Below are 17,729 nucleotides of genomic sequence, written 5' to 3'. Positions count from 1 at the left end.
CCTTGAAAGTGTTCCTCAGCAGCAAGTTCAGAGAGCCCAGTAATTCCTGGCCCTCCTATTCTTACTACCACCACTGCTACCACAACACTTTCTATATCTCCTCAATCCTTAGAGTTCTCATTAAATGTTCCCTGAAGCAAACTGAAACGAAAACTTTCTCAAGCAGGAAACTAAAGACTATTGGACTTAAAACCCAGAGCCAGCTCAAGCAGTTTGCATCTTTTCATAGGAGATGCACACAGGCAATCATGTCTTTTTTTTTTTTTTTTAAAGATTTTTATTTATTCATTTGACAGACAGAGATCACAAGTAGGCAGAGAGGCAGGCAGAGAGAGAGGAGGAAGCAGGCTCCCTGCCGAGCAGAGAGCCCGACGCGGGGCTCGATCCCAGGACCCTGGGATCATGACCTGAACCGAAGGCAGAGGCTTTAACCCACTGAGCCATCCAGGCGCCCTGCAATCATGTCTTTGATGGCAAGGACTCTGCCTTCTTCATTTGTGTATCCCTTAGCACATCCACCAGCATGCTCTAGATGTACTCTTAGATATTCATCATTGTATAAATCAGTGAAAATTTGTTGAATTAATGAATGAATAGTTGGTATACAACTAGACCCTTTGAGGGTGGGGCAGCCAGTTATTTCTCTTGGCTTTGTTTTATTAAAGTCTCTCCATTAATTCATAGTCATTTTTGAAACCTAACTTTGACATTCAATACTAATATTTTATAATATTGATATGGTATGGTATTCTTTATTATAGTTTTTTCCCACTCTTATTTTGTTCTAAAAATCATGCAAGCACTTGTGCTATAAACTGTAGATGTTTGTGTCCCCCCCCAAATTCATATGTTGAAGCCTAATCCTTAACGTGATGATATTTCAAGATGAAGGCTTTGTCTGATAATTCAGATCCCTTATAAAAAAAGATTCCAGAGAGCTCCCCATCCATGTGAAGACACAGAAGACATCTGTCTACGAACCAGAAAGTGGGCTCTGACCGGACACTGAATCTGCCTTGATCTTGGACTTCGCATGCTCCGAAACTGTGAGAAATAGATCTCTGTTGTTTATAAGTCACCCTGTCTATGGTATTCTGTGATAGCAGCCCAAACAGACTAAGACAACTTGGGAAACATATACATTGGCCAGGACCTTTCCAAATCTACAGCATTAGAAAATTCTGTGGAAGGTCCTAAGAATCTGTATTTTTAAATCCGACTTAATAATTCTTAGGGCCAGAGGATTTGGAAACCCTGCTTTACTGACAAACTCAATAAGTCTTAGTTGAGGTTAATTACTGTCTTTGATCTTTATGCCAAATATAATTCCATGAGCATTAACTTAACATCAAAATCCCTGAACGCCAATCTCATTAACTACCATCTCAGTGTTTTGGGGTTAGTCCAGTGTTTCCCAAATTTGTCTGCAAATTAGATTCATGACAGGGGCAGAGGGGATGCAGAGGGCTCTTTAAAAAATGCCAAAACTCGGGTCACACCCAAGACAAATTAAATCTCATTCTCTGAGACTCTCTATGAGACTCTATGAGATTCTATGTGACTAATGTCACAGGCATTAGTATTTTTTACTCATATATACTAATAAATTAACATTTATTTCCCAACATGTACCCATGTTTAGGAACCACTAGACCAATCATTAACCCTCTCTAAGCCTGTGTCTTTATGAATAAAATATAGACAATAACTCTCATTCTAAAATGTTCTTAGGAATTAATCTAATTAATGCATGTGAATATACATTATAAGTGATAAAACCCTGTGTAAACCTAATGCATCCTCTTTTAGGTTTCAAAGGATTTGGAGTAAAGGTTGAAAAATTTGCAAATAAGAATTTTTATATATTCTATATATTTACTTTTTTTAAATGCTTATAATTGTGATAGTCCATTCTACAGTTTAACATGGTAGATTCAGCTTGCAAAAGAAACCAGAGTTCTGAAGGCTGTCCTTACAGTTTAGGTGCATTTCCATCAGGTGGCAATAGTGTATATGTGTGGTCCTGGTTTAAAGCAGTGGTTCTCAGCTCTCAGGCAAATAAAATTCTTCTTTGGCTTGGGTTTAACCGCAAAGATTTTGATTCAGAAGGTCTGGAGTGGGACCCTAGCATCTGTAAGTTTATCAAGATCAGCATGTCGTTCTGATGTCCTGTTGCTAACCATGGTGAGTTTGTTATTTCTGTTTCGACCTTCTGTTCTATCTACCAGATTTAGTCATAAATGTTCTACTTTTTTAATGTCAGAAATATCTCTTCATCGTGTAAAGCAGAAGATCATTTTAGAATAGTTTTAAAAATATTTGAATCCATATGGATACCACTCCTTATTACTACTACCATTCAGTCTTTATTATACAATCTTAAAATTCTTATTTCAAAATGTGTCTTGGCCTTTTTGATAGGTAAGCAAACCTTCCCAATGTCTGATTACTATCCGCCTTTTTGAAAGCCAGAGAGGAGCACCTTGGCGGCTCAGTCGGTTAAGCTGCCAACTCTTGACTTCAGCTCAGGTCATGATCTTAGGTTCCTGGGATCGAGCCTCTTGTCAGGCTCTGCACTCTGCCCAGAGTCTGCTTTAGGATTCTCTCTCTCCTCTGCCCCTCCCCGTGCTCTCTCTCTCTCTCTCTCAAATCAATAAATCAATAAATCAATAAATCAATAAATCAATCAATCTTGAAAAGAAAAAGAAAAAGTTGGAGAATGCGTATTTCCCCTGCTGATCTGGAGTCTGTCTCTCCAGGGCAGCAGTTCTGAAACTTGAGTGGGCATGTGGAATACCTGCGAGTCTCATGAACAGTGCACACTCCATCCAGACCCAGTGAATTAACCTTTGGGTTGAGTTCCAGAATTCTGAATTTTAAGCTATCTCCCTCAGTTATTGTGATGCACACTAAATTTTGAGAACCATTGACTCTATGGAATCAGAGGCTGAGGTAGCTTTGGTAAGAGAACACTAAGGGAGCCCTCACAGGAACCAGATGCAAAATTCTGTGAGGAATTCTGTTTCCTTCTTTCCCCTTCCTGGGCCTCATCTTAGTACAAGTAGTGGTACGTGACTACGTTGTTATTCAGCGACCTTAAGGAGAGGCACCAAGCATTGGTTGGTGATGGTACACAACCTCTGGAGTTCCCCCAGGTGAAATTTGAAACTGGCCTTCATACACAGAGGGCAAAGACAGACTGAGGAAAGTGGTAGGCTACTCCAGATTGGTAGGTGACAGTTTTAATAAGCAAGGGAACTTAAAAGAGGCTTGTCTTGGATGGCCGCAAGCCAGAATCTTAAGAATTTATATAGAGGTTTTCACTGGATTCAGTCACATGTACCACCCCGATAGGCTCAACAACACATTGCTCTCTCAAAGCTATGTCCTTGAAATGGCTCCCACGTGGGAAAAACTTACATTTCAGGGATGGAAAGGGGTAAAGAGTTTCAGATTGCCTGGGTCCAGCTCCCGGGTCAATTGGTGGTCATGTCCTCTTAATGACTTCCTCCAATAATTGGTAAATTTGCAGCACTAAGTCCTATTGATTTTTGTTGCCAATCCAAGCATGGAGCCTGCATCAGTGAAGTTACAGCAAATTATGGTTTTGTGTTGAGGAAATACTCCCTTTCTTTATCCCTATGGGGTTTTTTTTTCTTTGTTTGTTTTTATTTTTGTTTTTTAAAGAAGGCGACATAGCCCTTATTGGAAAGGTGATGTGGTAGAAAGGCGGGGTAATGCAATGGAAAGTCTCATTTTCTCCTTGGAGTTACTGTAAGATACCTCAGATGTTCTCTTTCTCTATTTTCTTTTCCCTCCTCAACCTGACTTTTCCCCACCTATTGTCTTCTCCCCTTGGTTTGTTGGTTGTGGCCCTCTCTTAAAGAAACACCCATCTAGAACAGATCTAAGCACCAAAAAAACAAGAACAAAAAGAAAACCTATATCTGAAATCACCTAATTCATCTCTAAATTGCACTAATAGCATATTTGATCATTTACTTGGGCTAATTATTTTTATTGTTATGTATAATTGTATTTGACATATTTTTAGTTTCATGACTATGCTTTTATTTCCAACTGTTTGCTTTCATTTACTAGCATTTTATACATCTTAAGACTTCATCTGCCTTTGATTTCAGATAAAATGTGTATTTTCTGCAGAATAAGCAGTAAATGATTTTCTACTAAAATATGTTGGATTGGGGGGCACCTGGGTGGCTCAGTGGGTTAAAGCCTCTGCCTTCGGCTCAGGTCATGATCCCAGGTCCTGGGATCGAGCCCCGCATCGGGCTCTCTGCTCAGCAGAGAGTCTGCTTCCTCCTATCTCTCTCTGCCTTTTTCTCTGCCTACTTGTGGTCTCTGTCTGTCAAATACATAAATAAAATCTTTAAAAAAATTTTTAAAAAAATTAAAAAAAATAAAATATGTTGGATTGGTAGGAACACATAATGAGGGTAGGTCACTGAATTTTCATATTTGTTATTTTATGTCTTAAAGAAACTTGTGAATTTGTAATCAATTTTTATGTTAAATCATTATTGAATAAGCATTAATCTCAGAACTTGAAGCCAATGAAATCTTAAGATGACTTTTTAAAAAGTTAGATTATAACAAAAGCATGCAAATTGATTAATCTTTTTCCAAAACTTTTGCAGCCCTCTGTCCACTTCCCATCCACTCCCTGCTCCCATAGACAAATTATATTCTTTATTATGATTTGAAAAGGACTAAACACATGGCTAGATCAGTGCTGTTTAAATAAGAGCTACATCTTATCTGCATCATGTCTACCTCTGTATAAGTAGTAGTCCTTCTTGCAGATGTTATGGAAATTGTCATTTCTCCTGGAACTACCCACCTAATTCATTCTCTAGCCTGAGCCCAAGGTCATCTTTCTAAAGTACAAATTTAATTATTTCTCTCTTTAGCTTAAATTTTCTGATGGTCCCTTGTACAATGGTTACCTCTTATTCTGCCCATCCAGAACTACTTCTTTATTCATGAAAATTAAGTGGGCTTCTTAAATTTAGTATTAGAGGGAGAAAGTGCTAGTTCTTCCTGGGGAGTGGAAGCTAAAAGAGAAAGTTGAGAGCTGTCTTTTTTTCACCGGGTGCAGGTAACCAGTCAACAACGAGAAAGAATGAAGCCTGCCTATGGGGAGAAGCAGAGATGAGAGATAGGGAGCAACCTGCTGGGGGTATTTGAAGCCCTGACTCAAGTTGTTCCTAATCCTTGACTGTACCTCTGTCCTTCCAGAAGCTGGTTGTTCCACCTTTCCTTACATCACACAAAATACCCCAGGACGTTCCTATGAAGCCCCCACTTTAACCCAAGCCAGTTAGAAATAGGTTTTTGTCACCTGCAAACAAGGGGTCTGAGAACAGCCCTTCCTGATATGGCCTGAGGCATCTCAAATCCATCTTCACATGACCCTTAGGAAGAGTAACAGGTAACAGAATACAGACAAACAGATTTAAATAATAGAGGCATTTCATTCTCTCATATACCAAGAAGTACGGACAAAGACAGAGATGGTTCCAGTGATGGTTTATCAGTTCCACTACATGATAATGCCTTAGTCAGCTCTACAGTTCTTTGGGTCTTTTCCTTGGTCAAGGAGGGAAGCAGCTCCAGAGAGTCTTTAAGACCTATATGAGCCTTCCAGACAGGGCAGAAGAGGGCAAGAGCCTTCTCCTCAGGAGGATCTGTCTTTAGCCCGGAAGGGAAGCTTTAGCTGATTTCTCCTTAGATCTAACTGGCCAGAACTGGGTCACATGCCCAACCCTTGACTCATTCCCTAGTTGTCCTAAATTCAATGGATGTGTGCCGGTCATCTGAGATTCAGATAGCAGAGAAACTGGAGCTGTAGTGGAGCCAAGGAACGGTGTCTCCCATACATATGTTTCCATCACCCTCTCTGTCCTTCCACTACCACCGTTACTATCACCTCCCAATTCTAAGAGCTGGTCTTACCAAACTGCCTTCAAGGACCCAAACATGTTGTGCTTTCTGTGGTTTCTTTGGTCTCTGGGGGCCTTCACACCTAACTTTTGCTCTGCTCAGAACACACTTTTCTTCCTTCAATTAGTAGCATGTTGGTCTTTTGTGGCTTCTTTTCCGAACCTCTAGGCCTTGGCTAGATTTCCCTTTCTGTGGAAAGTCTTCCCTGAAACCCAACTTTACAGCACCCTCTTATTAGTCCTGTCTTAGGACCTTTTAGACTATCTGATAATTTTCTACTTATTTATATCTTCTACTAGACTGTACACTCTTTTCTCTCTTCCTCTCTCTTTCTCTCTTTCTTTTTAGAGAGAGAGAGAGCACGCTCATGAGCAGGGGAAGGAGAGGGAGAGAGAGAATCCGAAGCAAGCAAACTTGATCTCCCGTCTCTGAGATCATGACCCGAGCCAAAATCAAGATTCAGGTGCTTAACAGACTGAGCCATCCAGGTGCCCCTACACCATAATAACTCTCTGATAGCTTATTGACTAGGCCTTATTTCTCTGTGGCCTCACATAGAGCCTGCACATAGTAGATGATCGATAAATACTTGTAGAAGTAGAAGAAGTGGAGCTTTTTTTGAGCGTACTCAAAACCAGTTTGTGTTAAAATTGCTTTAAAAAGGATCCTAAGAAACTTGGTGTTAATTTACTTACAATTTTTATTAAAGGGAATAGACAAAAGAGTGATTTGTTAAAAAAAAATTTCTAATAGACATTTACATTTACAAGTCTTGGCTGTGATGGCTTCCAAAGAGCATGGCAAAGGATGATTTCCCACTTAGGCAGAGTAATATTCATTCTGTTTTTCTCACTTAAGAGCTAAAGATTCTAAGAGCTTTTTAACGGTCCTTACATAGTTTTTCAAATGGGCAGATTTCTGCATATAGATTCACAACATAGAAACTAAATGTAGCTAAGCGATGAACTTACTTCCTTAGTTAAATTTCATAAAGTGCTACTTTACTCTTGCTACCACTTTGTTATGAAAAAGCAATGTGACATGACTTTCCAATCCTTTTTGTAAGTAGATGAAGTTTAAGGAAGGAAGGAATTAAATGAAGAGAAAAATAGTCACGTTTGATTAATATAACCAAGCAGCACTTTGAAATTTTAGCACTTTGAAGTTAAACATTGAGTTTGTAATTCATGTGAGGTAATAAAATATTCATTTACAAATTCTGAAGAGAATTTGCTAGGCATAGTGACTTGGGTCCTCTTTGGATTTTAGACATAATGTGGCCACTTTTGGGTGTCACACACTGGCCTTTTCCTTTTGGGTAGCCCCCCAAAAGCTGCCAGGTTGGAGTGGGGCCCAGGATGCTAGGGGCCTTCCAGTCAGCCCAGGCTACAAGCATATGTATTAATTGATTCAGTGCTGCTGGAAAGGTCTGTGGCCCAGCCAGAAGCTGTATGGAGTTTGTGACAAGCACCAACAAGACCATCAGAAAGGAGACGCTTTGTGTTTGGGAAAATGCAAAGGCTTCTTTAGCAGATGACTCCTGACTTGTGACTAGGCTCATGCAGAGACTGAATCCTTCCACTATCTGGCATGGTACCTTGATGTCTGACACGAAATGGTGTTGTCTCAGACACTTAGCCATAAAGTGAGCCATTTGCAGCAGTACTCTACCACAGATGGACTGAGAAAGAAGAGAGCCGTTTGAGGCCAAGCCTGTGAGATACCTGAAGACACAGGCAGGCAGTTGTAGTCCTATGTTATTTTCTTCCATAAGTCTCATGGGGAGCTTCCTTGGCCTGGTGGGTCAGGGACAGAGTAACTTGAACCTGCTGTACAGATGGTTTTGCATGATATGCTAGCACCAGACAGATGAGAGGAAGTGCTTCTGTTCTTCTGGGTGGCCCTGCCCTACAAGTGAGAGGGAAAATGCTTAAAATCCTTAAATTTTGAGCAAAAAATGTTATTGTTCACTTCGCTTTGAAGGAAACATTTTATTGTCTACTTTATCTGAGGCCAGGATTATACTAATTCTTAAGCTAATTATTTGGCCAAAGGTAACTTCAAAATCTGTAACAAGTAAGGCAGCTGGGATCTAGCCCTGAAACTGGGGCTAAAGACCCCCTGTTGTGCCAGACATTTACCCTTTCATTGTTAGATTGTGGAGGGATCAGAGAGGTCTCTGAAGGAAGACCAGAGTGACTTGGGCAATGATGGATATACAGGCCAGGAGGCTTTGGACAGAGCTGGTATTTTAGGCTGACAGAGTACATGCTGGGTCAATTTTAGTCCTGGTCTGACTAAATGGTTAAGCACTTGGAAGGATCTTGGAAGGATCAAGACCAGAGAACTGATAGCAATAAGGTTTTAGGGAAGGGTGAATGGACTATTCAGAATGGACCCAGAGGAAGAATATGTGTCCGTGTGAATGCTCACCGAGAGGCATCATTGTAGAAGAAGAGGTTCTTAATATTAGGAGTACAAAATGGTTCCTTCCTGTGGGAGTCAGTCATCCTCCTCCTCAAACTAGTCTGTTAGTTCATGGTATAACAACTGTGATGGCAAGATTGGAGGTGATGTTTGGACTCAGTAACATAAATTTCCTTCCACCAAGACTGATAATATACTGTTAGCAAAGGTGACTAGCCATATACTTCTAGGGGACCTGGAAAGATAAATTCTTTTGAGTTGGAAATGCCCCTTCATCATGGAGGTGCAACAACTTATCATCACTGGAATAATCTTTCTGATTTGGATTTGCTTTCCCTGCTTACATGCCTTAAAAGCATCATAGAATTCCATATATCATTTTTAATTGGTGAACTCACGGCCCTGCCAAACAAGGCAATAGGCTACTGCCTGCCTAGCCTTGTAAATACTATATAAATACCCTGTCATCCTGATAAAGCTATGCTTCATTAGATGGATCTATTGGAAACGTAACCATGACAATATCTAAGAAGTAACACCTTGTGATATTGGTATGCTAAGTTGTAGGATATAGAAAAGGAATGGAAACAGTGTCCAATACATTTGATATTGTTTTCACAGCTGGAATGAAATCTAGGACTCTGGGGTGAAGACATTTCTAATAAGTACACTTACTCTTTCACTTTCAGAAGTTTTGCTTTAACTCTTCAAAATTATTTCTTTAAATCTTTTAGCCTAAGTATTTCAGTACTCATTGGGAGAATGTTTCATTCAAGGGTTAAAAAAAATGTAGGTTTTGTTGAATTGGGAGTTGAGACTACCACCTGGGCATATTGGATTCTTTGTGCAATCGGGGCAAAGATCCTTGGCAAGCTCTAGTGTTGGCCGAAAGCCAGGAGAACTTGGAACAAGCGGAGGAGGAATCTATCTCATATGTCAGCAGCAGTCTTGTGAATGCCTGCAGAATGGAAGACTGTAGCTTGCACCAGTATTTTCCTTGCTAAGTATTTATTCTCATGTTTCCTTTTAAAATGAGAATTATAATTATTTTTTTCTTTTCTTGTCTCTTTCTTTTTTCCAGGGATATATAATATTATCCAGGTAATGGTTCAATTTATCATGTAGTTCATAGGCTATAGAATACTGAAATGGTATTCTGACAGAATTAAAGAGATATGGACACAAGCCAGAGGTCTTGGGCTTGAAGGCCAACATCTCCCTTCTGTGTGCAGTGGCTGGAAATAACTGTAGTTGTTCCCCATTGCGGTTGTGTGAGATTTGGTTGGATCATGTGTTTTGAGTTGTTGGGTTTTTTTTTGGATATATGGGAAACAATTTTGTGTGTGTGTGTGTGTGTGTGAGCACGCACACATGTGCAGTGACAATTAGGCAGCCAGAAGGTGGATTGGAGCACATGGCTTTAGGGTAGTTGTATGGTCGACAGTGAGTTTCTCCTCTCCCAGAGAGATTATTCCTTTCCACACAGACATAGGCTCCAGATGACATTAGTGTTATGTGATTCTGACTACCTGGCCATGAATACTCGTCTGGGAGCTACCCCCTGACTATGTTCTGTAACCAGTTATTAAAATTTGAGATGGAGAGACAGAGAGATGGGAAGACATTTGATTCAACTCACGTTAGTGGCAAATTCTAGGGAGAGATCTATAAACTCTTTGAGGCCCTAGAACCTCTCCACTTCTTGTCCTTTTGAGGTTTTGTTCTTCACTCCTTCCTTAAATTTCATGAAATACTCTAGAATGCTTCACATAATCTTCCTTTTTTGGCTAAGTTAGCCAGAGTTGTTTTATGTTCCTTGCAATCAGAAAACATTAGTTAACTAATATAGATATCAAGGGCAACCTATGAATACAGTGATCCTACATGGAGGTGTTTAATTTTTTTTAGTTTTTAAAATTTTTTAATAAACATATAATGTATTATTAGCCCCAGGGGTACAGGTCTGTGAATCTCCAGGTTTACACACTTCACAGCACTCACCATAGCACATACCCTCCCCAATGTCCATAACCCCACCACCCTCTCCTGACCCCCCTTCCCCCCACAACCCTCAGTTTGTTTTGTGAGATTAAGAGTCTCTTATGGTTTGTCTCCCTCCCGATCCCATCTTGTTTCATTTATTCTTTTCCTACCCCCCGAGCCCCCAATGTTGCATTTCCACTTGGACCTGTTTAATTTTAATGGAAAAATCATCCAACTATTTGTGAAGAAGAAAGCTACAAGAAGAAAAGACAACTTCCAAGCTAATCTCCTCCTTCATGGGGTTATACTGCTCTCTCTCTTTTCTTATGTTTCTGGAGGGGGAGGGTGGGAGAATCCTCAGCATTAATTACTGGCAAATTATATTTACTTTTCTAAAGCCCAAATTAGCATCTACAGAAGACATGGCATGCAGAAGGATGAAAAACAACCACCTGGATTAACCATTTCTTTATAGGGAGCTGAGTGTAGTTAGTCTAGAGAGAGAATGAGGTTGAATGGGCAGGAAATAAATATACAGTAGTTTCCCCTTATCTGTGTTTTCCCTTTCCATTGTTTCAGTTCCCAAGGTCAACCATATGGCCTTGGAAGCAGATGATCCTCCTCTGACATATGGTCAGAAGGTCATTAGTGCCCCAGCACTGCTGTGTCATGATGTCCACATCATTCATCTCATTTCTTCTTTTCATGCAGGCATTTTATCCTCTTACGTCATCACAGGAAGGGTGAGTACAGTACAATAAGATACATTGAGAGAGAAAGACCACATTCTAATAACTTTTATTACAGTATATTGTTACACTGGTTCTATTTTATTATTAGTTATTATTAATCTCTTACTCTGCCTAATAACATAAATTATACTTTATCATAGGTAAGTACGTATAGGAAAAAACACAGTAGAGTTAGGGTTTGGTACTGTCCACAGTGTCAGGCATCCATTGGGGGTCTTGGAATGTATCCCCTGTGGATGAGGGGGCTACTGTACAGAGACCTGGAGTGATGGCAAAACTAATGGGAATATAGAAGCTGACAGAGCCCTGCAGTGCTGGCTTCTTCTTGTTTGTGCCGTTTTACTGATCTTCCTGCTACTGGGAAAAAGATAGATGTGGTAGTGGATGCAGGCCATAAAGAAACTTGCTAAATAAACACAATTATATATTGGTGGCTTTAAGTATATTATTCAATAATGTCACCTCTTCTGGCCAATTTTCATTTACTGACCTCACTGAAATCTTTTTCCTCATTGAAATCTAATAATCTGTATTATATATTAATGCAGGAGATCTCAAACTTTAGTAACCCTAATAATTACCTAAGAGGTGTTTGTTAAAATGCAGATCCTGGGCCTGCCCCTCAGACATTCGAAGTTATTAGGTTTAAGGTAGGACCCAGGAAGCTCTACTTTTAATAAGAAGCAGAATTTTCTTTTTCTTTTTTTTTTTTTAAACATAACGTTTTTTTTTTTTAATTGGGAAACCTACCTCTATTTTTTAATTTTAATTTTAATTTTTTATAAACATATAATATATTTTTATCCCCAGGGGTACAGGTCTGTGAATCACCAGGTTTACACACTTCACAGCACTCACCATAGCACATACCCTCCCCAATGTCCATAAGCCCACCCCCTTCTCCCGAACCCCCTCCCCCCAGCAACCCTCAGTTTGTTTTGTGAAATTAAGAGTCACTTATGGTTTGTCTCCCTCCCACTCCCATCTTGTTTCATTTGAAGAACCAGAATTTTCAAATGCATTTGGTCTTTGGTTGAGTGACCATAAAAATTATTTTCTAAATCAGGATACTCTAGTGAAGTGAGTTGCCACCAATAATTACTCTGGAAGGACAGGTGCAAATGAGCACAATCCCAGGCAATCCATGCGTGACCAGTTGTCGATCTCATTTGAGAAACACTGCTAACTGAAATTCAACTTCTGTTATAACAACCCAAACATCACCTTAAAACTGATTGTGGTATAAATGTCTTTGTTATATATAACAAATTTTAAGCCTTGAGGAAAAAAAAAATAGATGAAAGTCCATTTATTTTTTTATTTTTTTTAATTTCTATTTTTTTTAAAAGATTTTATTTATTTATTTGACAGACACAGATCACAAGTAGACAGAGAGGCAGATAGAGAGAGAGAGAGAGGAGGAAGCAGGCTCCCTGCTGAGCAGAGAGCCCCGATGCGGGACCCGATCCCAGGACCCTGAGATCATGACCTGAGCCGAAGGCAGCGGCTTAACCCACTGAGCTACCCAGGCGCCCCAAAAGTCCATTTATTATTCAGATAGGGGACTACCTGCCTGCTGTAACCTCAGAAAATTCATATAACTTTTGGTAGGCTTGTTTTGCCCAATAATTTTTGAGATAGTTCGAGTAGTTTTAAATCACAAAAATTCTTTTTGTTTTCTCTTCCTCCTTCCCCTTTTATCTGTCCCTTCTTTCCCTCTCTACCTTCCTTCCTTCCTTCACCCATTTATTAAATATTCATTGACTACTCCAGAAGACTGAGAAAGTCAGAGGCTAGGAGAACACAACCATGGCCCTTCCTTTTCTTACTCTCTATAAAATGCAGATACAGCCCCGGTCCTGGAACTGGTCTGATTTGCTACTGATCTAGATGGGTGTTGAGTCCAACATCACTAAAAATAAAACAGAACCAATAAGAAACAATGTATTTTATTTTAATGCTAGTTTAGCAATTCAACCAGAAACACTTTAACCTTGAATGTTTAAAGGACTAGTTACTTCAAAGTCTTTTAAGTGATGTTACACTGTAAATATGAAATTATGTCTCTCTTGTCTGGCATGATTGTCACCGTGTTTAGAGTCACTCTTGTAGGTGAAGATAAAGTTTCACTTTGTTCTTTTCCATTTAATTTTGGGTTTGCATTTTAGGGAACACATCAAGTGTGTTAGAAAAGAAGCTACATACTGGAGTGGAAGAAGGCATTAACTATTTCATGTGAGTAATAGGAAATGGTATTTGCTTCAGAAGTAAACTAGCAAATTATACTTGTGGTGACATGGACAAATTAATGTACCTTTTAAGATCCCGAGCTTTTGAATTATTTGCCTCATAGAAAATGAAGCCTTGCCCCAATTTTTAAAGCTAGGGGTTCTAGGGAGATTGGAAGAGGTTTATAATATTTACTTTTTCTCTCTTTTATCAGAAAGAAAAAGGACTTACATAGACAGATAATATCATCATTCTTTGATCTTTGTTGATGGTATATCATCTTGTAAATGGTTTTAAAGACTTGGAACAACATGAAGCACTTTGATGGAGAGACATGTATTTTTTAAATAAGTCATTTTTTTCTTTGACCTTTCATTTTTCATACACTAATTACTGTAAACACAATTTAAAAATTCTAAGTTGAAATTCTTCATTTAGATTTAGTTCTCTGTAAGGAATTCAACAAGAAGCAAATGTCAACTTTAAATAAATCGTTCTGATGCATTGGCTGTACTGTGGTGTGTATGCTTTCTATAAAATAAATGCTAATTTCAGCTTCTGTTAACCCACATTATGCCAGGAAATTTCCTAATGGTTCTTGTAGACATTTTCTCTCTCTGTAAACCTATTACTATGAAACTAGTTCCTTCCTGACTTCCCGTTATGTTCCTCTGTTATTGCATTACTGACATTTATTGTGTTGGAATAATTTCTTTTTATAAATTAATTTTCTTTTTCTTCTTAAATTTTTCCATGTTCTTGATTTTTTCAACATATATAAGCATTTTTATTATTAATACCTTTCCTTTCAAGAGGCATTCATACTTGAGTTTATTCTGTTTGCAAAATTTAATTAAAATTTCCTCCTTTCTCAAATCTGTAATTGTTCTTGGATTTTAATATTTCTATTCAAGTCAATAATGGAGAATGTAAATATTCACACATTGGTCTAAATGATTTTCCTGTACTTTTCTATCTTTCCAGCAGCTACTTGAACATTATTATCTTACCATCTTCCAGATCCCTGAGTGTAAAACATGTTCTTCTATCTCCTGTATGTAAAGAAAGTTATTAAATAGTTCTTTGTATATGTACTTATATATCCCACTTTTGTGTTGTCTTCTCCATTTCCATTCATTCAGCCACACATTTACTGAGCACCTATCATGGGTCAGACATTGTGCTAGGTTATGTTTATTTGTATTATTTCTTTCCAATTGCAATTTTTTGATTTTATAGTTCTAATGTTGCATACAAAAAGTATGCTTAAAACAAATTCCCTTACTCTACTTTAAACCTTACTCTTGGGGCACCTGGGTGGCTCAGTGGGTTAAAGCCTCTGCCTTCAGCTCAGGTCGTGATCCCAGGGCCCACATCGGGCCCTCTGCTCAGCAGGGAGCCTGCTTCCCTTCCTCTCCCTCTGCCTGTCTCTGCCTACTTGTGATCTCTGTCTTTCAAATAAATAAATAAAATCTTTAAAAAAAAACCAACCTTACTCTCTTATATAGTTGATTGTAGTGTATTTATACATCTAAGGGCAGAACTACTGAATAAATGCACTAGTAATTCTGATAATTCTAAAACTTCCCAGTGAAATCATCTATCTGTATAGTCTTATGCATGTATACAATTTTATTGAGAGCTAAAAAATTTACAGAAAACTTGATGAATTTTATTGGCAATAATTTTACTTAAGATGGCAAATTAAATATAGGTGAATATAAGCTGTAACTTAATATCATTTACCATGTGCCAACTTGGTCAGATCAATAATTTTAGCTAGCATAAGAAAGCTAGATACATGAAAAATTTCTGGCAGTCATGTTAAAATTATTCCATTAACTCAAAGTTCACCTTTTACAAATAAAGTTTTATTTCTGGATCTTTATAGATTCATCTATGAGAAAAGAATCAGGTGAAATAGGAAATAAATTTAAAATGGGCATTTTGCTTGGATTATTTAATTAACTGGAAGCTACTGCTATTAGCCAGCTTTGTTCAGCTAGGATCAGTTAAGCAGAAGATCCTGGATAGAGCTACTAAAAACAATAGCATCCTAGAACAACTATGAGAGGAATCATTGACTTTGGCCCCTGCTGCCTTCAGTGTCCCCATTTGCCTGACTGGACCCAGGCCTGACTAGCATTTTATGAATTGTGATATTGTGATTTCTGATAAGAAATATGTATTTGGTCTTTGTCCCCATTTCTGGCACAGAGCTCCTAAAACCATTGTAGTTTCCTAAATGGTAACAATAGAGGTTTCTTTTGTTATATGAATGAGGTGACTTTTCAAAGTACCTGAGGATGGAGCTGGTTACCCAGAAACCAACTCTGTGATTAGAGGGTTGGAACTTTCAGTCCCATCCCCAACGTCCAGGGAGGGGAGAGGGACTGGGGTTGGATCAATCATCAATGGCTAATGATTACATAAATCATTTCTGTGTAAGGAAGCCTCTATTAAAAACAAACAAACAAAAAAACCAAAAACAAAAAAAAACCCAATTGGACCATTTCCTTATACCACACACGAAAATAGACTCAAAATGGATGAAGGACCTCAATGTGAGAAAGGAATCCATCAAAATCCTTGAGGAGAACATGGGCAGCAACCTCTTCGACCTCAGCCGCAGCAACTTCTTCTTAGGAATATCTCCAAAGGCAAGGGAAGCAAGGGCAAAAATGAACTATTGGGACTTCATCAAGATCAAAAGCTTTTGCACAGCGAAGGAAACAGTTAACAAAACCAAAAGACAACTGACAGAATGGGAGAAGATATTTGCAAATGACATATCAGATAAAGGGCTAGTATCCAAAATCTATAAAGAGCTTAGCAAACTCAACACCCAAAGAACAAATAATCCAATCAAGAAATGGGCAGAGGACATGAACAGACATTTCTGCAAAGAAGGCATTCAGATGGCCAACAGACATGTGAAGAAGTGCTCCACATCACCTGGCATCAGGGAAATACAAATCAAAACCACAATGAGATACCACCTCACACCAGTCAGAATGGCTAAAATTAACAAGTCAGGAAATTACAGAGGCTGATGATGTGGAGAAAGTGGAACCCTCCTACACTGTTGGTGGGAATGCAAGCTGGTGCAACCACTCTGGAAAACAGCATGGAGGGTCCTCAAAAAGTTGAATATAGAGCTACCCTATGACCTAGGAATCGCACTACTGGGTATTTACCCTAAAGATACAAACATAGTGATCCAAAGGGGCACGTACACCCGAATGTTTATAGCAGCAATGTCCACAATAGCCAAACTATGGAAAGAACCTAGATGCCCATCAACAGATGAATGGATAAAGAAGATGAGGTATATATATACAATGGAATACTATGCAGCCATCAAAAGAAATGAAATCTTGCCATTTGCGATGATGTGGATAGAACTAGAGGGTATTATGCTTAGCAAAATAAGTCAATCGGAGAAAGACAACTATCATATGATCTCCCTGATATGAGGAAGTAGAGATGCAACGTGGGGGACTTGGGGGGTAGGAAAAGAATAAATGAAACAAGATGGGATCAGGAGGGAGACAAACCATAAGAGACTCTTAATGTCACAAAACAAACTGAGGGTGGCCAGGGGGAGGGAGGTAGGGAGAGGGTGGTGGGGTTATGGACATTGGGAAGGGTAGGTGCTAAGGTGAGTGCTGTGAAGTGTGTAAACCTGGCGATTCACAGACCTGTATCCCTGGGGCTAATAATACATTATATGTTTATAAAAATTTAAAAAATTAAACACACACACACACACACACACACACACACAATAGGGTTGGGAGAACCTCTGGGCTGGTGAACACATGAAGATTTAGGGCAGGCACTGCCTCAGAAGAGAGCTTGGAAGCTCCATGCCCTTTCCCCTTACCTTGTGCTATGCAATTCTGCCATCTGGCCATTCCTGAGTTATATCCTTTTATAATAAGCCAGTAATCTGGTAGGTAAAATGTTTCTCTGAGTTCTGTGAACTGCCCCAGCAAATGAATTGAAACCAAGGACGGGGCTGTGGGGACCTCTGGTTTATAGGCAATGTGGTCAGAAACATAGGTCAGAGCCTGGACTTGGTGACTGGCATGGGAGCTTGAGGGCCAGGGCAACCTTATGGAACTGAGCCCTTAACCTGTGGGATCTGATGCTATCTCTAGGGAGTATCAGAGTTGTGTTAAGTTGTAGGACATCCAGCTGGTGTGCTGAGCTTTGCTTGGTGGTCAGAATTGGTCTTGGAACCAGATTAGACTCATATATATTTAAGAGCCTCATTTATAGGTATTCCTGAGAAGTTAGTATATGCAGGTGCAAGATAACTCCTCCAGTGACCTACAGATGAACTGGTTTGATGAGAGATGAACTAAATGT

This window comes from Lontra canadensis, unplaced genomic scaffold (genome assembly GCF_010015895.1).
Source record: "Lontra canadensis isolate GAN:19392208 unplaced genomic scaffold, GSC_riverotter_1.0 scaffold2, whole genome shotgun sequence".
NCBI lineage: Eukaryota > Metazoa > Chordata > Mammalia > Carnivora > Mustelidae > Lontra > Lontra canadensis.
The sequence above is the reverse complement of the archived record's forward strand: the minus strand, read 5'-3'. Positions refer to the sequence as shown.